We start from the raw sequence: 22,562 nt of genomic DNA, 5'->3' as shown, positions 1-22,562 counted from the left end.
ACATCGCTGCACCGCTGCAACACAGCAACATGCTGCATCGCTGCGGCTCCCTACAAGAGATAGATGGAGGAGTAACAGCTATCGGCCGCTAAACATTCACTCGGCTTTTTATTGGGAAGTACCAAAATAGCATGCACCATCCAAGTAGCTATATCTTGCAGGTCAAGCCATTTATAGAGAACCATGACTAAGGGTGTCTTCGTGAAACTCTGGCTTGGAGAAAAGGGTTGGCTGAACAAAGTCTTAGAGGTAACGTAACTGGCTTTGTACACCAATATTCTTGGGCAAACAATACTAGAGAAGAACTATTTATCAAAGATATTCTTGCAATATTCTGAGAAACAATTTCTCAGCTCTGTGTTGCTTGTTTCTGCTTCTTTTAGATATTTATTGTGTGCTGTAAGTTTTTGTTCAACAGGAAAAAAAAGTAAGCGTGCTCCAGAGTGACTGAGTGTCTCTRTACTCGTTTGATTCAGTACTTCTGCTTTCAATGTAAATCACTTCTTTTTCAGAAATATTTATAAGTAGCAGAATCCTTTAGACTTACTAAGAGAAACTGCATTTGTCTTTATGCACATTTCAAAAGGAAAYGGAATCATATAACTGACGAAGAACTTAAAGACTGAACCATTAGATCTCTAAAGGAAAAGAGGAGTCTGCTGGAAACGAGAAGAGTTGCATCTCTTGACCTTTATGTCATGATAGCTTTGAAATAGAGCCCAGGATTAGAAGGCAGAGCTGTATTTTTCTTCAAAAGCTGTCATTCAGTCTGACGCTACATAAGCTTTCCTGGCAGCAGCAGGTTAAACATTTTCTCCTCCGAGCAGAGGAGCAGCAGCTGATCCCCATCTCTTTGTTGGTGAGGGAGGGCGCCCTGCAGGGCTCTGGCCTGCCGGTCCTTTGAGCCGTGCCCCGGCTCCGGGTGACCCCAGTCACGCTCCTTCATCCTTCTGCTCCTCTGCTTGGACTCGCTTCATCTTCATCTGCTTGGCCACAAGGCCACAGTCTGGGCTTGTCCCTTGCTAGAGCGCTAGAAACTCTGCAGGGTGGTGGGTTCCTCATGCAGCTTAAACTTGTCACAGTGGACCTGGCATTTCCTGCCAAAGAATACTGATAAGAAGGATTTAAAAGAACCCAAGCATGAAGTAGACACAAGTGGACCCAGCGGTTTATAAGATACCCTTACCTGACCCAACGGGGAGTCATTTAGAAGGCTACATGCCATCCCTGACTGGATGTCATCCCAGTGCGAGGGAACACAGACATTTTCTGATCCATTGTGCGAGTCAGTCTTGAGGCTACGGGTGAGAGACGACAAGCGGCACCAACACCTTTCATTTTAGGAAAAAAGCTCAAGCTCTGCATGKGATCTGGACAGAACCTCAGGAAAGAGTCACAGCAGAGAGAAAAACTGCAGTCTCAATCCTTGGCGCATTTTCATGGTGAGAGCGTTGCCTTTCCACCAGAGCAAGCACCAAGGCAAGCTTGATCACCCAGCTTCCAAGCGACCACGCTCAAGACAATTCCAGTATCGCAGGCTTAGCACATGAGTGCCTTAAAGAGATGCACAATGAATCAAGTTCATGTGGCAGAAAGGTTCCAAGTGTGGAAATGCTCAAAAATAATGAGCTGACACCTGCAACTTTCACCAACTTTCTGATTCTCCAAGGTGCAACCTGCTTGTTGCAGCAGGAATTGCCCTTAGCAGTTTCCTGAACTTTCCCCCCTCCCTTATGTCCGCATTCAGCATATTGTTCAGAGCTCAATCGCAGATAAAGAAGTTTGATTCGCCTCTAGGAAAAAAATGTACTTTTGCAAGTAGAAAAATTGCAACCCCTTTCTATAGCCTGGTGAAAGCAGTAGATTCAGGCAAGCAAGGCAGAATTCCTCTTGCCACTCTTGAACCAGCGGGTGTGGCTTGAAAAGCAAAACAATGGCTTTTATTTGAATTTTGACCTGCAGCCATTTGGAATCTTTAGGAAAAAAAATCACTAATGCAATTTCCTAGACTGTTGGCTGAAAAAAACATAAGTATCAAAAACATCTGGAATTTTATTAATGCTGAACATCGAGAATAACRGGGAGAGAAAGAACTGGTTAATGTCTGGGCCCTTAGATAGATGTCACATACTGCACATTTGCATTAATTTGCTACCTAGATTATTTTGACACGTCATATTCGGATAAAATGCAAGAACTGTGCCTTCTGTGGCATTTCAGAGCTAGAAATAGATGGGCTGAACCCAGAAATCCTTGCAGTGTAGTTTTTCTTCCATGAGATTTTTGACTTTATATATGTATTTATCTTTAAGCACTACACTGTGCAGGTTCCTGTAATTTACATTCCAAACTTGACAGAGGAAGAAGAATAAATACATAAGAGAATTTCTACCATTATCTCTGAATTTCTTTGGTTTTATCGGTTTCACTCAGAATCCAGCAAGTCTCTCTAAGGTTGTTTTTTAAAGATAAAAATAGAAATTAAAGGTTGCTAAAGCAAAATAGATTGATAAAAAGAGTAGAAAAAAATGGAGGATGAGCACCTTTGTATATTTTAACAACCCCCAAAGTTACGAAGCAGGCATAAAATGTGCATTCTGAATTTTGGGAAACAACTGTGTGCCCTGCGAGAGTCACTCGTGCACTTTGATCAGCTGGGCAGGCTGCTGCCTGCTGCTCTCCGTCGTGCAAGCGAGCCCAGCTCATCACGTACAGCTCGGTTACTCCAACAAATGGTTTTGAAACAGTTCTTAATCAACGGCAAYGGGGTTGCTTGGTGCATGACCCATGGGTCTGAATCCAGCTCTTCTCTCCCACATTCTTTCCAGTGACAGATTTTAACGTATCGGCCAACCTCTAATCACRTAAGGGTTCATTTAAATTGACTTATGGTAAGGCCAGCAATGCATTTTCAGAAACGTTCTGGAGACTGGAGGTTTCTGAATGATAGGGCAGCCCAGCCTGGAATACCCTAACGAAGCCGGAGAGCCGGATAAGGGGCCGCACATCTGCCATATCCTGCCACCTCTTGAGATTTCAGTTCCAGAAAGATATCTTAAGATGGACATTACTAATCATTATGGAAGAATTTGCATTGCTTTAGGCAGTAGAAGCCAAGTTCTGATCATGCAAATACTGACAAACACTCTGATATTACTAAACTGGATTAAGCAACTGAAACTGGTTTTAACTGCCAAGAAAAAAAAGGATTAGTTTAAAGCAAGATTAGCTCTCCAGTTTAGATTCCTAGTGAGCCAGACAAATGCTTAYATATAGCCATTTGGTATGGTATATATAAATATACGAGCATAAACACCAAAAAAGGCCAGGAACAAATAGGTGGTGCTGGAAGCAGGGAAGAACAGAAGAACGTTTTTATCAGCAGCAATGCAGGTTTTGAGTGCTCATGGCATTAAAGCTAGCACAGCTCGTCTCAAATCAGCACGCAGACCACAACAACCCAACTGCACTCTTGCGTGTGTGTTTATGGGCTCAAACCACACCTGGACCTGCAGCACCCACGTTCCTCCCCACGTCCCCATAGACTGGGTATTCAGAGAAACTGGGGAAACACATTCTCTAACRCCCTTGACAAAGTGTGACAAATATACATTCCATCTATAAGTTTTGATAGCTCTCATAAAACAATATACGACTCTGGATTACTTTCTACACATACCTGTTATTTTTCAATTCTATACAAACAAAAAAAAATGCATCTTCATTTTGGCTGATTCTTAGACTATTTACAGAGTATAAAACTAAATCCACAGAGAGGGAGAGAAAAGGAATAAAATTTCAAAGTTATTTTTCTCCTTGAAATTCTCAAAGCTCTTCTCGACAGTCCACTTTTATTTGGATAATATAACTTTAATCTTTTCAAATCAAACATGCCTACTTTGAATTTCTACTGTAACAGAGTGCATATATTCAATATTGGAAACTAACATTTAAAGCTGAGGGAATGCGTGGACTACAGCAAGCATAGCATGAGGACACAGAAGGGCTGCAAACGTGGTAAAAGCACCAAGATCTGACCCAAATGAGACCTTCTCAGCAGCGTGAATTCTCTGATTAATCCAAAGTTGCAATGGGGGGGCTTTCCACTTACTAGATCTCTCTTTCAGCAGGTGAAGAAAAACAAATTAACAACCTCCCATGGGTGCCAAAATATCTTCCTATGGCCCTGAATACTCCTCCCTGAATATTTCTTAAAGAGAATACAGTTATTTGGGAAGAAACACCAGTAACGACTGTTTTTGACACTGGCTGTAAGGAGGAAAGTTCAATACAACAAAAGTCAGGTCTCTGAAGCTACTGATGAATGTTGATTATTCTACCTGCAAAGATAGGTGAATGTTTTTTATTTTGGGTTACATATTCCCACTTTATACAGAGTATTGCCTTTTAAGCAGTTCAGATCAATTTTTCATAGAACTTTACCTCCACATGAAAATGTAAGGTAGAGGTGGCCACTAAAACCACACAGGAACAACAGAGGATTCAAGAGGGTAATAGAAGAGCAAAGTGAGGAAGCTCTACCTCTATAGCCACACTCTCCCTCATCATACTGCAGAAACAGACAAAATGTTTGCTAAAAGGAAAATAAATGGTTAGGCTCTTGACAGAGGGTGGTACCTTCACGGGAACCAGATGTCCTGCACAAGAGGGTCAGTCGCTGATGAAGGGGGACAGGAGTCTTCATTGCGGGAGCCCTTGCAGCAGCATCTTCAGTTGCTTTGGGAGAGACTCCTCGAAGCAAGAGACCACCCCAACACACACATGCRTCCCATCAACCACCGAGCTTCAAACCAATCCATCCTCCTCAGCTGCTCGTTTATCCAGGTGGAGCACCCAAGGAGGTTCCAATTGCAGGCACCGGCTGTGCCAACAGGCACTGCCCTGACACCAACTGTACCACAATTACACCTGAAAAACAAGCTTGATTTTCATACTTACAGCCTACTTCTAATGTAAATCCCATGGCTCTGGCTACAGTCACTCAGTTCACTGTGGATATACAGAGTATTTTGAATTAATGAGGTCCTCAGCAACAGAAACAGTTGTCCTATTGTGCTGAGCTTGACAGTACTCCCGAAGTTTCTTAGAGAAAAGGTAAATACGCAGCTTGAAGATAGCAGAAATGTGCGTAAAAAGCATGAAGGGATATTCTCCTGAGGAATTCAGACATTCCTGATGGGGTGCTTCAAGCCCTGTTCCTGAAAGACCAAGGCAGTTTTAAACCTTGTCAACCAAAATAAGACTAGATGGGGAAATTTTGCAGTCTCAGATGTGTCACATTTGAGAAATGTGCTAGAAATCTTCAATCTAGCGTCACTAGAAATGCTAGAAATCTTAAGTCTAGCATCACTGAACAGGCTCCTAAAATACCGGAGAAGCTTTGTAAATATAACGATTTTCTGAGAAGTTATACCGGGTTATATTCCAGATTGCGCTTGGTCTTAGCAGGAATGAGGGCAATAAATGTGCGGAAACTTTATCCCCTTGGCAACCTAAATATACTCAGACACAGGTGGATCTTAGCGCGGATTGCCGTCTGTTAGTGCRCGGCCAGCTCTCCCACACGGGGCGGTGTGTCGAAGGGGAGAAGTGTTCGGGTGGCTGGGGCAGACCCGAGTCTCGGTGCAGCAGGGGCAGCTGTTCACCTGCGCATCAGAAAGCCTGGCAAGTAATTAACACATTTAGCATAACGYTTTGCAGGGTTCTTTCAGTGTACTGATAATACAAAACCTGTCTGTATATCGCGCCATAATCCAAGCCTAAATCAGGAGAAAACAGCCTAGATTCTACACAAATTAGGACAGGCAGGAAGGGGCAGAAGGCCCGATCCAGTGCTGCTAACACCCAGAAATAACAAAATCATCTATTTCGAGACTTCTTTCCCTCTCATTAGGGGAAACGCTTGTAGCTGCTCTGGGGATAAGTCAGCCAGCAAGATCACCAAGAATGTTTTTCTTAGGTAAATAGCAGTTTTCTTCCTCTTGGTTTATGCTTGAGTTATGTAAATCGTAAAGCAAGGGAAAGCTATGGATTTTGCTTCCAAAATAATGCTGTGAAAGCGGTTTAACAGGATTCAGACAAAGCAGCGGTGGCGGTTTGCCAGTGCTAAGGCTAAACAAACAGCCCCGCGCCTTGAAACTCTTGTTACTGACGGAAGCTGTGCCCTGGCTGAAGCCGAAAACGTGCGAGTGTCTCACTGGGAACGCTGAGGAGAGTCAAAACTCCGGGGTCTGAACCAGCAACCGGCAGCTCCCTCACCCAATAAAGAGCAGGGAGGGATCCCCAAAAACGATTGCCAACTGAGCGGAGAGTGCTCAGTAACAGGAGAGCAAACAGCATTAGACCAGAATTGCTTGACACTTTGACAAGTGGAATTGTGAGGGCTCCTTTATGAAACTACTGCATTAGAGCGATAGCAGAATCGTTCCCATTSCTTTCATTGCTTCTGTGGATTAACCGACTTTTTACATTATTTCCCAGTGATACATACTGTATTATTTATTGCTGTAATCAGTAAGATTCCAGAGCCGTAAATAACTTTGCCCATACAATATGTGATTTTGTTTTATGGATCCACATTAATATATTAAATTAGATTTCACAGGAGATAGCTTTTGCTACAGCACACTCAGAGAACATAAAGAGGCAGCTGCTTGGATGACCTTGCATTGGAACTGTGGTCATCTACATGCAAAAAACATAAAAAGGATTTTATAAAAGATTTTTGAACAAGAAGTTGGTTCATGGAGGGTATGAGACAACTGAAGACAATCTGGGGATGCATTTTTTCTTCCAAATGTTACTTCCTTTAGGGCTTACCTTATGCACATGGACTACTTTGTGTAGTCCTGTTGACTTCAGCTGAGCACCTGGTGGGAAGCAAATACCAATCCTGGTCTCAAGAAAAGCCAAAGTCAACTGACGCTCGAGGAGCATCTCCACTTCACTGCTAGGGCTGCTGCACTATCTGTAGGGACGAGACTTGCCACTTTCTCCAAACCTTTATCTGTATCTAGTGCTCCTAGGCATGATGTACATATATATGTACATGATTTATATATATATATATATATGTATATATATATATATTTATATATATATATTTATATATATATTTATTTATATATACATATATATATATATAAATCATGTTCTCTGCAAAACAGACATGGAAGAATATTTGCAATAAATAATAACCTTTTTCTTCTCATTTTTTACCTGTGAAGCTGGAGAGCTCCTACTTTTAAAAGACAATTCTCTAACTCTTCTATGGCAGGAGAGGGACAAAGGCATATTTTGGTTTAGTTGTGAAGTCGTGCTGTAAAAGGCAGATTTGCCCTCYGGAAGTTTCTTTGAGTGTAGCAGTCTCTAAAAGTGCAGAGCACTAGAGAAAAGACATGCCTTGAAAAGACGATCTCTGGCATGAGATGGTAGAGAGAAACTGTCAGTCACTTGCCCCCTGCAGCACGTGGAAAGGTGTAATGATTCCCAGGCCCTGCAAAGCGGCGCTTTGTGCCTGTCGTGTTGATAGCAGGGTTGCTGGACTACACCGCTATTACAAACAGACACTGTCATTACGGGAGCTTAAGAAACCAGTCAGCTAATAAAGACAAAGTTTGGTTTTGTTGTTGCGGTGCCTTTTCTAAGCAAAGAAAATCCTATCTGCTCAACTCGGTTATATTGGAAAAATGAGCCTTTCTACCAACAAAGGATAGATGTGGAAACAAAACACATCAGCAGATATTTCCTTTTTTTTTTTTTTTTTTTTTTTTTTTTTTTTTTTTTTTTTTTTGGAGAAAGAACAGAGAATTGTGTAGCAGCAAGATTTGTTCTTATTAAAAGATAGCAATAGGGCTGTAGGCAACATTTATCAGGAACGGTCACAAAAGTCTAGTGTGGGATTTACAGCTGCCTATCAGGAGAGAAAACAGTAACTAATGAAGCCTACATTTGTTCAAGCAAGTCACACATGCCCTAAGAACCCCAGCTGGCATTTCTATGCAGAAAAAGCAAGAAAGCACGTTTTCCAGAGGGGCTACTCATTAGAAACCCATCTAACGGAAGGCCTGGCCACGAGGACACAGAGCAGCAGCGTGGTGCGCAGGATTCCCCGAGGGTGCCCTTCATGGGCACGTGCCCGGTCCCTGCCGGGACAGGGCTGTCCCCGCGGCTGCGGCTGTGGCGAGGGAAGGGAAGGGAAGGGGAAGGGGCGAGGGAAGGGGTGCCGGGTGCCGGGYGCCRGGYGCCGGGYGCCGGGCGCTGCTCTCCGCCTGCACAGGGAGGGTATTCGCCGCCTGTCACACCTGCGGCTGGCACCCACCAAGGGAATGTGCAAACTGCCTGTGGCGCGAGAGGAAAGCCAAGGGAAGGGCCACACTTGGTGTAATCGGTGAGACGGGACAGGTCTGCATTTCCTGTTCCTAGCAGGATGGTCCATGAATGCCAGGAGCARATTCCTGCCTGCAGAGTGCACAAACCAACGCTGCAGGAGTGGGCAGCAGGGGCAGCGCAAGCCGCTGGCTCCAGGGCAGGGGAACCGCTGTCTGCAAAGAGCAAAAATGCCTACATTTTCAGCAAAATTACCTGTGGTATTTTGGTGATGCACTATCATCAATTAACACACTGGAGAATTGTGTAGTCAAAAGATGATATTTTAGTTATTTCCTCTAAAATAGCTCAGATCGTCAAAGCACATATGGCTTTTTTCACCATTCGCAAATATCTTGGCTAAGGCAGAATGAAAAATATATTTTGCTTTATTAAGAATGAATAGTAGAAAGGATCCTCTAGTAAAATAAAAGCTGGKGCTTAAAGTGTTCTTTTATATTTTTTACTGCTGTGGGATTTAACATATAAATAGTTATTTTTATCTCATAACCKACAAGCTCAGAGATATACAATCTCTGTAGTTATATGAACATGAATAGCTAAATGTGTGTGGAATACCAAAAAAAAAGAAAAAAGAAAACAACCGCCTGCAAGRTAGTCTTTAATCTGATAGCAATCTCTATTTTTAAGACAGCATTCTTGCTTCCTGTATATTAATTAAAGTAAAAACTAGCTCTTAAGCTTATGTTTTCCAAGTAGAAACTATTAATATTCATCCTTTTTGTGCTTCTTTTTATTGGCTTTTCAGCCAAGGCACAGGAACACCAGCTGAACCAATTAGCTACATAAAGTTTAAGGCTTATTACACGYCAGAAAATGAAATTCTTGAACATACAGTAATGAGGTACCTTAAAATGCAAGACAGTAGGCAGATGCAATCAATCACATTCTGTGGGTGAGATACTCTTTAACTTTTTATTGGTAACTGCAAAGTGAAAATAGACCAGCAGTGATCAGAATAGAAACCTTTTGATTAAAACCCAATTTGCTTTCCCTTTTCATAGCTGTGAAGACTCCGTTCAGCAGGTAAGGGGGAATGCATCCGGGGAAAAACAAACAGAATTAAACGCAGACATCATCTGATTCCAATTGGAAGAAAAAGCCCTTGTGTTTCTCCCTGAAATAAGAAACCTGACATTGCATATTAGCATTGTTAAAGAGTAAAATAAATCCAATTGGAAAGATTGTGTGTTTCAGATAAATATTTTTGTTGTTGTTGCCTGAGACTATATATTTTTGTTTTCAACTCATTAACTTGAAGACAGAAAGAAATTAGTTCCTGGGAACGCTGCAATACTGTCACTGGGCGAATGTGGAGGTTYGCTGCTCAGCACAAGTCATTTCCTCAGCAGTCGGCAGTGGCTCCCAGTTTAATCGCACGGCACCAAGAGGAGCGCGCGCTCCCGCAGCAGGAAGGCCCTTGTGCTCCGTGGCAGCTTTGCCATTGCCCATTGCTGCCCTGCATCCAAACCACACGAATTGGCACCACGAGAGGCCAGCCAGCTTCCCAAGTGCCAAGCGGGGCTAAGGGAGCAAGAACTTTCTCAAATGAGACCTGCAAAGTTGTACACTCTACAGTACCCTTGAAAGTATTGCATATAAGGAGCCACATTTTCTGCTTTGAAATTATATCCACGGCATTTTATTAATCACCTTCTAAAATATAAGTCATTCGGGCACTGGCCACACTCAATATGCACTCAGTGCACTCCTGTATTAGATGCACACCAGAGACCTGTGGTCTGGGTGGCAGCGAGGCACTGTGATGCAGGTTTTGCAGCAAGGGGAGGGAGGCTGAAGGCAGAGAGCGGCCCCGGCGGCACCGAGGGCGCCGTGCACAGGACCCCTGCACTCATCGGGGCTGAGCTTTGCCTCAGCGTGACRGGGGGTGACCGCTTTTGGTTATCAGCTACATGATGAAGACTGTGGGTTTCACGGGGCTGTTTTCCACGGCTGTGAGCTCTGGCGCAYGCACAGGGGCGAGAGGTGCCGTGCTCGACTCTGCTGCAGAGCTCAGCCCGCAGCGAATGAAACAGTATCGGGCAGGGRCGCGAGGTGACAACTACCTTTGACTTAAGAGCATTAGAGGTGAACCCAAATCTCCAGAGAAAGTACGTGTAGCCAAAACTGGACATCTGAACACCATGGTAGTGAAAATTCCGTCAGGCCAAGAATTAGCACAAGCCAAACTCTTACTTGGCTTTTGTCACATCTGTCTTAAGACAGCGGGAGAGTCTCAGTGTTCAGAGCTGCAAGGTCAGCAGGACTGACAGAGAAATCCCACAGCCTTTGACTGGAAAAGCAAGATGCTGCAGAGAGTATCGCTCCTGATTTTGTTCACCTCTCATGACAATTTTTCAGCAACCTTTACTGAACATAATCAGTGCCACAATGTAATTTTACCAAGGACTATCCAAGGCAAAACTGCTTGGGAAAATGCRAACATCCAGATCTTCAGGGCCTGTACTAATGTCTATATGTGTTTTTATATTGTTTGTCTAAATTTTCTTTTTTAAAGTCAGATTAATTTGGGATGCAGCTGCTCCAAGTCCCCGGGGATCCCACGGCTCTCAGCACGTGGCCTCACCTCACTCCGCTGCCATGAACTGCTCCTGCCCGTGCTCGCTGCGACGTGCTGCGGACGGCGCCGGCGCTCCGCGCTCCCCCGGGTTCCCCGCGTCCCCCCGCGGCCGCGGCGGGGACACCCCTCTGTGCAAACGCCTCCGAAACGCTTCTGGATCCGTTTGAAACGAAAGGCAACTTAAAAGATCTATTAATGCCTTGTTCTTCCACTTGCACAAGACTAGCTGCAGCAGGAGTGTTTTCTTGGCAGGGTTCGCTAGGCGACGGTGTTGATGCCATTGATGCGTTTAAAACCCCGCGGTGTTAGACTCTGTACTTGGCTATTGGGGGGATTCCCGGGGGGATGCGGCACGAGCGCGGCTGCTCCGCGCTCCTGCGGCCTCCAGCCTCCCGCGGCCTCCAGCCTCAGCTTGCTGCCGCTTCTCCTGCCTCCCCTGCCATGTCCCCAAACTGGCCTGAGATTGTGATTCTACTGACAAACAAGCAACCTCGGGTTGATTTCCTCCTTTTTTGTGCACTTCTGCTGTAYTATGTTTGCTCACTGACTTGGCTGCCAGTGCCAGCAATCTGGTTTGATCACTAGTAGCATTTTTTTAAGGTCAAATACAATTTAGCCATCATGAAGCAGCGAGACAGACTGCGCCTGTGCTCTTTCTCTCTGGACACTACTGCTATGCACTTTTCTAACATTTCCTTTACCTCGGCTAACACGCTTTTATCCTCATAAAGAACCATCTCACCATTTCATCACAGGTTTTTTCCAAGGATGCTGAAAAATGCAAAACATTTTTATTGCTAGAYGTCCTAACATAAAACACGAGCTTTTTTTTGATATAGTTCATTTTGTTCCTTCTCCCCATCCCACTCAATTTTGTACAGGCAGACAAATGACACTTGAGCATTTAAAACAGCACCCAAACAGGCACAGTAGGCAAGTCATGCACCAGAGTTTTGTGTATGCTGTTGAAAGCAGAGCTTAGTTATTGTATATGGTTATCAAGTAATGGCACGGCACCACTGTTTTGTGGCATCAGCGCTTTCACCAGTATAGATCTGGATACAGCTGGCTTGTTCTGCCCAGACTTCTAGCCGAGTCTTTATTTTTTTTTCCTTAAGAAAGGTAAGAGGGAAGGCGCGAGGGCTGGAGGCGCCCGCGGCCGGTGCGCACTGCACCTCCAGCGCTGCAGCGGCAGGTCGGCTCGCAGGCCCTCGCGCCGGGGCTCCCACACACCTCCCCCGGAGGCTCCCGCTGCGCCAGCGCTTCCCTGCTTCCCTGCCCGAGGAAGAGCTCTCCGCTACGGCGAATYAACAATACGCACAAAAATATTTGTGGAAATTCGGTTTGCATATCACAATTGAAGAGGGATTTTTGCTTATTGCAGCTGCTGAATTCACTACAAGGATCATTTGGAAGATGTGAAAACCACCATTTTTTCCTTACTGAAATACATTTTTTGAGTAATAAATACACTTTCCTCCTAAAGAAAACAGTAACGGTTAGGAACAATACAGCCAAAATGTTTTATTTGGGCAATACAAATACAATCAAATCAAAAATATCACAGATTTTCATACATTAGTAAGAAGTTACTGTACACTTGAACAGTTGCCATTTTTACAGCTAACAAAGCTTTACCTTTATTAAAATGTATTTTCCTCTCACATAAAATATACACTTTTCACTGACGTATTTTACATCATACACCTCTCTGGGATAAGAAACATTTCACAAACAATGCACAACAGAGGCCATCTTCTCTAAACCCATACAAAATATTACATAGAAGCGAGAAACACTGGTATATCCTACTAGGCTGCAGCCCTCAATGTCATAGTCTGTTGCTACTAAAAATACTACATGCATCGTAAAATGCTGTACATTGTTAAAGTTTGGGCTTGTCAGATTTGATCCTAGTTCCACACGGTATTTTAGAGTAAGTGTTAAGCATCAGTTTTGTATTAATGACACACTGACTATTCCTTTGTGTTCTTATGTGCAATTAAATAACCCTCGAACAACATTGCTAATATAGAGCAAATGCACGTAATTTTGCAATATAACACCAGGGCCAATCATCTGATACTCAGTGTACCTTGGAGACACACAGTCTGCTCAATATTCTGACAGCACAATAAAGATCTGAAATGAAATCTTTGATCCATTGAAATAAACGGAAGGCTTGCCATTGACTTGAGTGGAGCCAGATTTCAGCCCTGCAGTGGTGTTATATTTCCCTTACAATTAGTACAATATAAAAGGAAGAAAAAAACCACCAAAGTTTGTCAAAGAAAGATTGCAACGATGCTGCAATGCAAAGATCACTAGCAGCCAGCACCTCTATAATGGGCCGCTTCCATAAGAGCTTCCTCAGGGACAACTGGGAGCCGTGCTTTTATAAACATTTGCTGATTGAATTTGGMGAACAGATGCAGGAAATAAATACACTGATCCCTACAGGCTGTTACTGAGATTTGGAAAGAATTAGAGACTCTGTTAACTTCAGGTTAAACCAATTTAAAAAAAATCAGAAAAGGAAAAAATCACTATATTTTAGTCTTGAGAGAAGTTCTCTTGTTGACTCGGGCATGCTTTTTTTTCTGACAAGTAATGGAGGAGTGCTTTCCTTCCCATGCATTGTACAGTAGTAAGGTTGCAAAGAAGTTACCGAGTGGAGAATTTCCTTATTGTTTTTAGAGGCTTTTTTTAATTGCAAATAGTAAGTTGCTGAGCCAGATAGAATACGTACTGTAGCATTGTTCATATACTGTTTTAATTGGATGTTTTCAGACATCAGCTTCTCATTTTGCACAGGCTGTTACCGTCTTGCTGCCAGGCTGGCTTTACACAGAAACACCCTTCCCACCTCAGCTCATCTCCAGGGAGAACATCCCCTGCTATTTCAGACTATTTCAGTTGCCTTTGGAGTAGGGGATTGTTTCTCTCCAAAAAAATCCTTCAGTTCTCATAAATAAGGCATCTGTTTAATGTAATTACTGTAAACCACTTTTTAAAAACTAAATTTCCCACCATATCACTGTCATCTTGAGATTTATTTAGAAAGGAATAAAAAAGAGAAATATATATATATTAGTATTACTTTCTAATTGTAACACAATGTACAGTCCACAACCTGATTCTGGAATAAAATACAATCTTCAACAGAAGGAGTAGGAACATAGGGAAAAGTAATTCAATCATCTCTCATTATACAAGCGATCTGTTTACTGTATTATAATGGCTTTATCTTCTCTGTGGCTAATGGTCATTCAGACAGAGGAAATGCATCCTGCAGTGTTTTTAGATTATGAATGGTTTCACACCAATTATGGCTGCAATACTGCTTCAAAATGAAATCCTTATTGTAACCAAGCATTAGCACGGTGAACTTGCCAGACCAAGGGATGTGTGYGTGCATGGGGAATGGGATTTCAGCCTTGGATTTGGAATTTGAAAAACGCACCGACCTGGTTGCTGCTTTAGCCAATATACACTGGCTGGTTTCGTTCAATCCCTCCCTATCGGAGCTTTAGGAAAGTGCTTCCCATTTTGCTGATTGATGATATTTAAGCAGAATTTGACGCAGTTGGGTTCACACTTGTTATGGGGACATTTTTTGCCACGCTGCGAGGGTGACCAGCGTACTGTAAAGAATTATTTTTCCTTGGATTCGCTTGGCTTACACTGTTATCAGCTCTACGCAAGCCAGAAAACAAACAAATACAATATCTGATCTTTTGACACAGATACTGTACATTGGGCTCAAAGCAGGAAYGTCATCAGCAGAAGACAGAGGAATATGTGATGGTTATCATCCACAACGCGAGATCTGCTTCTCAAATTATGTGAGTGGCACATTATATAGGAACACTTTGAAGCCTTTTTCAATACTATTCTTGTATATATTACACAGTTTAGGCAACAGTTTATTTGCAAAAAAAAGCTGCCCATGCACAGACAAGGGCAGAAGTTGGCAATATCCTATTTTATTTGATCTGTATTAAAATACAGCATTATTTGCTGACATATGCAAATAACTCCTTTTAATGTTTTAAAACTCTGAAATTCATTAAAAAGAGGTTGTCATGGCTGATTTTTATTCTGTCCAATCATTAATATAATCAGAACAAATCTGCCTAACCTAAATGAAGTGCGGTCTTTTGAGCACAATATAAAAACGATAACCATTTCATGTTTAAGGTATGTGTATGGAATACACATATATACTATACATATAGTTATATCTGGAGTTTTTTATATCTGTTCTTTTGTGTCTGAGCCTATGAACATGTAGTTTTAGGTTAGTGAACATGTAGTAGAATATTTCCTTTCTTTGGATTACTAGTATGTATTTCACTCGGTAAAGTTGATTGACCCAGCAGGTGCCAGAGCTGCAGCTCTGGCCCGGCTGCGCCCGCGCCCACAGYGGATCAGCCTGCCTTGGGGAGTCCGACTGGCACAAAACGGGCAAAATCTGCCTTTTAACAGAAAATCCCGGCGCTGTGTACCCTACACACAGACCTACAGAGGAGCTGTGCTAGGGACACGTGATGTTGGTTTTTAGCACAACTCTGCCATATGAGTCACAATTTCATATGTAAACCCTCCAAAGCTGGACCTCTCTTCCTTTTAGTCATAGGATAAAGGGCTTTCTTTAAATCTGCACCTTTTGGTTTTCTATTTTCTGTAATGAAAACATTTGGTTACTGTAGGTCGTAAGATCTGATGCCATACATGTCAAACCTGGCAATTCCATTAAAAATACTCTCTTTGAAAGGGCAGTTTTATACTTGCTGAATAACACTGATGTCTCACCATTATTTTTGTACAATAGAAGGAATACTGGTCTTCCRCAAAGTTTTTCTTTTGTTAACATTTGCAATATTAATATCAATGGGAAACATGTTTTCATGTGTCAGCTTTACGTAAAAAGGCTCCCCCATCACAGATTTTCAAGGGCAGCACTGTGCAAGCGGGTCACACACAGAACCAAAGAAGCGAGGCTCAACCCTTCCCCATCCTGTATTTTTAATTTGCATTTACTCAAGTTCTTCTGCCTGCGAATCCCACAGCTTCCCTTGTACGGACTTGTAATTTAGAGACTTGCTCTTTCTAGGATTGTCCCAGCAGTGCATCAAATATGAATGTCAGAAAGCACTCTTCTTTTGCCTGCAAGGAGCCACACAGTGGAAGCCCAAATCCACAACCCGTATCTCCCTACACGAGTACAAGGCGATGCTGCCTGTTTTGCTGCTGACCGCTGCTGCAACAGAAATACGTCCCCAGAGAGGGCACTGAGTCCTACCTATCCTTTCACCACCTGCAGAGAAGTCATCACATTGCAAAACAGAAATAATTTCCTAGCAGTAATTTGATTTCTGTAAGTGAACTGTTCTATGCCAACATTCACTTGACCTGTCAGCAGTTGACACGGAAGCTCTGTGCTCTGAACTGAGGAACGTTGCTGGGTTTTCCCTCCGTGCTTTAATGCTTTTTGACCTTACTTGCCTTTAAGTAGCTTTGCCATCGAAAGCTGCAATTCTGCTGAGTGATTTCCCCAGTGCGAGAGGAGTCCTGCTGGGCTGCGCTTGCCAAATCCCAGTTGCACCGTCACACTGCACGCAGGTTTGACTACTGAGCGATTCCGCTGTGCAGTCCTGATCGTGCCGTCTTACAATTAAATAAGCCCATGCAGTGTAAAGGTCAAATGCTTTGAACACGCCAAAGGAAAGGCCACATAYGTACAGGACTCAAGGGACTGCAGACCAAAGTCAGCATAACTAATAAATTCATCCATTAACTTAAAATTTAACACTTGTTATGATAAACAAATTATTTATCATAAATTCACTTCAAGAGAATGTATTGAAATGATGAAGTTTGTGAACATGGCTTGATGTGCACATGACAATGCTTTAGCTTTGTAAGCTATGTACATTCCATTATCCATTGTACTAATTTTGTGAAAGATCAACATTAACAACAGAAGTAACTTGGCTTTTAAATTCACTTTCATCTTGTTTTCTGAGCCATGTAATTAGGAGCTAGCACTTGAAAGCAAACATACTGGGCTTCATCTGGCAAGCTCTTTTAAGCCCTGGGTGTAGTACAAAGTATACATGTTCCGATATACTAGAGCTCTCTAAGAAAGAAAGAATTAAGTAGGTAATAGTACTGCTATAGTGTCATCCTCCAGGCACAGAAATGAGCTTTACCCTGTCTCCTCCGGAACTCATCCAATCTGCTATTTCTTCTCAGTTAAATGTAAATCAGATCCCTTTTACTAATTTGCTATTACAGTTTTAATTGAAAATGCCTATGCTGGTTTCTACTGGATTCCCTTCTAAAAGGTCAAATCAAATTCTCATAGCACAGTTGGATTGATATCACTTAACTATGGTTTTCCACTGTAATTGCATTTTGCATAGCACGTGGGGTGCAAATTATATAGAACATCTAAGTGTTATTCTACATGGGCCTCTTGCCTTGTGTCCCTGTCCTCAGCACAGACCCTGCTCACCAAGTTCACTGCAGGCAGGGCTGTGCCTTACAAATACATTAGAGGACTCACCTACATGAAGATCTTAAAATACTACATTTTTTGTTGAAGAAAAATTGAGAAACAGTGGTTTCCTAAAGCCTTCTTTGGTCATGTTTAAACATARGGCTTTTTTGAAAATGATTTATGAAGTAAGTGAATTTTTGGAATGTCAATGAGAACAGGAATTTCTTAGATGGCAGGTCCTAATCATATTTATTAAAGGAAAGAGAATGGAGCAACATTATTAGAACTACTAYGGTTATGAGAAAATATAAAAGTGATAACTACTGAATAAATGTTAATAGACAGCATTGTCTACTGGTGATGGTAAAAGAGTTGTACTCCTTAAGAAGAGAAAAAGAAATCAGATCCTTAGGAAAGCAATTTTCCCTCTTGTCATAATGACCAATGATGTTACCAGGATTTCTGAAGGATATTTTATACCCTTCCCTAAAAATATGCTTCTAATGAAAGTCTCACTTGGTTATATTTCTATTTATTTATTTTCAGCACACACACAAAAAAAATAGCATGTATGCTGTCTGCTAAAGCAGCACTGYAGTTGTGCTTTAAAAGCACGGAAGAGTCGCTTCACAAAAGACACTGATGATAATTGGCAAAGCAGCCCACCAAGGTTCCAGCACTAAGTACTGACACTAGATTGAAGAGAGAGCTAACTCAGAAACAAAGCAGGAGGTAATTCAGAGTCATCTCTGCTCACATKGTAGGTTTGGTTGCCATCACCAGCTGTGCCTACGGTAGATCTCGGTGCCTGATTCAGAGAGTATCCCAAAACGTTTTGCTCTCAGGGCTGTAGCTGCTGCTGCTTTGTTGCCAGCAGCAGCTGCTGTGGATTGCGCCGAGCTCCCGACACCTCCGACCTTCCCAGCAATRGCAGTGCCCAGGTCCCAGCTGCAGGGCTCGGCGCCCCACAGGGGGTTCGCAGGATTCCGGCTCTCCCTGCTAAGGGGACCCCCCCTTTGCTGTGACCCCCGCTCCCAAGGCTGGGGAGCCCCTCGGCACGGTGCACGGCTGCCCTCCCGCGCTGCAGGCYGCTCTACGTGATGTGTGGGGCACCTCACCTGGGCAGGCACAGCCGGGGCGGCTCTGCACAGCGGCCAGGAGCAGCAATCGGGGCCGGTGGGAAAACCAGGCACCTGCCAACCCCGGCTGCAGCAGTGCGGCTCGGATACACCTGGAGAACACAGCCATTGTATTTTCAACATAGCTTTAGTWGGGGCTCTACTGTGCTGTGCCTTTCAGATGAAAGAAAACCTTGATTGGGTTAGATATCCTGCACCTGCAAGGAGCTTCACCCTGCTGACAGACGTCAGGAACTTTTCCACCTGGGCAGTCCATTAAGTACTGGAGTAAATCAGGAAAACAAAAGATCTGCTTTTCCTTAAATGTTTTTATGTTCAGGCTCTTTATAGAACAGGAAAGATATTAAACAAAATCTACATTTTATGTCAAGGTCCTCACCTAGCAAATCAACTGAGTATATTAGATGYATGTACAAATATGTTTTTAGAACAAGATATTAATGCAGCAAGATTATTTTATTTATTCCAATTTCACTGCTCATGGCTCTGCACAAGGCCAGAACTAATTCATAATTTCTAAYAGGTTGCTTTGAAAAAACATTTAGGTTATTTGTCTCTAAGTGCTGCAGTTTTCCTAATTTGTTTTTAGCTCTAATATACGTAGTATCACTCAAATATTATTGTCATGTTGTCTTTTTAATTCTAAGCTTTGTGGTGCAGGACACATTTCTTTAAATTACCTTATCATGTGATAATGTGCTAAACCTTTTGTTCAGCATCACTAATAAAAATATATTTGTGGAATAAAGAACAGCTGGCTGAGAATCAAGACATTATTCAGGGCACTGCTGTTTACTGCTCTTTAAAATCCTCACTATATTAGTAAAGTAATTAAAATATACGCTAGATGCGTTAGAACCTGAGGAGTTTTCACTCTGGACTTGATATGATATTGTATCCCTAAGTTTCCCAATTACTGCAATGTAAAACACAAAAGAAAAATCTAAACTATATCAGAGAAGAGAAATAATCAATAGCTACAAGCTATCAAAGGCAAGGCAATACTTATTAAAATCGAGGAACACATTCACCCCTGTTCTGCACCGCAGTATCCTATTACGATGTGCAGCCGTGCAAGGGGCTGTGCAGTACAGAAGCCACAGGAACATTTGGTCGAATCAAGCTAACACTGCTAACATTTTATTTCATGTGGAACTGAATTTGATTGTATGGAATACAGATACTCCCAATTCAGCGCATTAATATATTTTAATTGAAAACTCTGAATCTATAATGAGAAGCAATCTATCTTACAACCACTGATCTAAAAGAACTGAATAAATAATCAACCTGATCAGTCTGAGCTCTGCTTAGTATTACTGTTAGTCCTACATTCTTTTGACTGGACAGAAAATGATAATATTGGAARCAATATCATTAACTCTGCTAGGGCTTTCTTTGGCAATCGAGCGCCCGGTACTGGTGCTTGTTTGCACTGGTCTCTGGTGCCCAGCTCCACTGCCCTTCTCCCGGGCCCAGGCTGTGGCAGGGGGGCAGCCCTCCCCGGCAGCAGATGCTCTCAAGCAGTTCCCGTCTGCACGGACGGCCTGTGTGGAGGCTGCTGCTCCTCCGCAGCGCTGCCCGCGCGCTCAGAGGCATCACTGCAGGCGGGAAGCACAAGCACTGCTTGCTCCCTTTTCCACTCCAGGTTAACAGCCTCTTCTTAGCTTGGCCCTTCCCTACTGCTGAAGCCAATAAAAGGTTTAAATGACAAGTAGTCACAGCTACTATGGGTGTTGTCTCCCACAACAATCACATTATTGCAATCACTGTTTTGTATTGTGCTCCATACTCAAACCCAGCAGAGTAACAAAGAAACAAAATACAGGTAGACTTAGGGGATGCCATCGTTTTTAAGACATTTCTTGAAAGAGAAGTGCTGCTCWGATCTAAGTTTCTTTAAATTTGAACTGTAGAAATTTATTTTCCACTAGTTTTCTACTTCACTTAATTTTTCATGAGTGTGAGATGTTCTATAATTTTTGGTGGCAGCAGAGCAATGAGCTGTAGCAAAGTTCATTTAAAAACGAATACATCACTTTCAATTGAGACTTGATGCTACTTTTGTCCTGATGGGTGTATTGCATTTAGGGTAGAAGTGAAGCTATCATGAATAGTTTTTTCATGCAGATCCTTTCAGTGCAAATATCAAGCAGCACACTACAGAAAAATCATGGTTCTTTAAACTCATGCATATAAGATTATTTCAATATATTATTCATATCACCTTTTTGTTATGCCACATTTTATACGTGTGTTTATGGAAAAGTGCTCCTAGAATGTATTAGCATTTGACCAGAATAGAGTATTTAATCAGCATGCAACACTGACAATGAAGCATATATTATCCTGCCTACACAGCATTTACTGTCATTATAGTCGCCTACATATATTAAGTTATTTTGTTGATGATTATGGATGAATACGAGCAAAGGAACTTTGTGCAAAATAAAACCACAGTTGCCCAGCATCTGAGAATGAAGAAGAAAGGAGCGTAAACAAATGGCTTGACTTGCAAATGGTAAACTCATTGTTTTGAAACTATCTTAGGAAAATTAAGGATTCTATTCAGTCGTCTGTAACTTGGAGCACTGCGGAATAAAGCCTAATGCCTTCAAGCTTTTTCTCTGCTCTGATATCTATTCTTAATTCTTTTGAATCGTAAATGGCAATGCTGCGCACACCAACGAAAGCTTGTGTGGAGGGAAACACCGAGAGTGCAACCCTGACATTGGCTTGGCTGAGGCAGCAGRCCAAACATCGTGGAATTTCTCAGTACTGTTGCCTTTATCAGTCAACTGATTTGATGCTATCGTGCAGCAGACCTGTGTGAATGATGAATTAATTTTCCATAATATGTAAATAACATAGCTGCTATAATAGTCCCTTTTATCTAATATACAGTGCCGTACATTTTCATAATACAATACGAATGATCTATGTTGTTCATGTTCATTTAATTTATATGTTCAAACGGGAGCCAAGGCCGATGGGTGTATTTACATGGTGCCGGTGTCAGCCTGGGAATGGCCGGGATTACACCCACCTCGGCGGCGTCCCTGCCTTCCCTTGCCCTTCTGCGGCGCTCGGCATCAACCACCTCCGAATCACTGACGGGGTGATTGTGTCCGCAGGAAAAACAAACCCCAATGGGCACCGCAGACTGCTGCCTGTGTTCAAACCTTGCTCAAACCTTAGCTTATAATTGGATGTTGCCAGGGAATTTTTGGGCTCAGGACTGCAAATTCCCTTAAGATCTCCTTTTGAGACCTGTCTTTTAAGAGATGGGGAAAACCTCTATTATGTTTTCTCTGGCTAAATCTGAGTTTGTCTTTGTAGATTTTCCTACAAGTTTTGATCTTTTTGGCTTTACCACAAATGAGCTGACTGAATTTAGCTTAGGAGGCAACAAGAGAAGCCAGAGAGAACTGTCGTGTACTGGTCAGAGGTGGTCTGGCAGGTGCTTGGGGGCCCCAAAGATGGGGCATGAAGCAGTGGAGGTTGCCTGTGCATCCCACCCGCCCTGGGCTGAAGACACAGCAGAAAATCTGTACAATTTCTAACCATCTACAGAAAAAAAAAACAGTTCATATCATGTTAATAAAAAACAATGMCGTTTTATGATTATGAAGTTGTTTCTCCAGGCCCATGGGTTGTGCAGACTGAGCCAACCACCTGAGATCTAGCAAGTCAACACAGTAACAGGAATGCTTTGCAGTTATCTCAGCAGTACACTGCTTATACTTCAATTGCTACAGAAATTGGTTTTAATTCATCAGAACTTACTATTATTCAAGTAAAGAATTAGGTTATCATTCATATGCCTGAATTTTATGCAATTTTATTCTGGTCTACTCCTTTCTAACGTATCTCCTTCAACACAAATTTCAAGTGGCAGCTTTTTTTTGTCCAGGGGCATCCTTTATAG

The sequence above is a fragment of the Nothoprocta perdicaria genome, unplaced genomic scaffold, assembly GCF_003342845.1.
Source record: "Nothoprocta perdicaria isolate Ctin4 unplaced genomic scaffold, notPer1 scaffold_304, whole genome shotgun sequence".
NCBI lineage: Eukaryota > Metazoa > Chordata > Aves > Tinamiformes > Tinamidae > Nothoprocta > Nothoprocta perdicaria.
The sequence above is the reverse complement of the archived record's forward strand: the minus strand, read 5'-3'. Positions refer to the sequence as shown.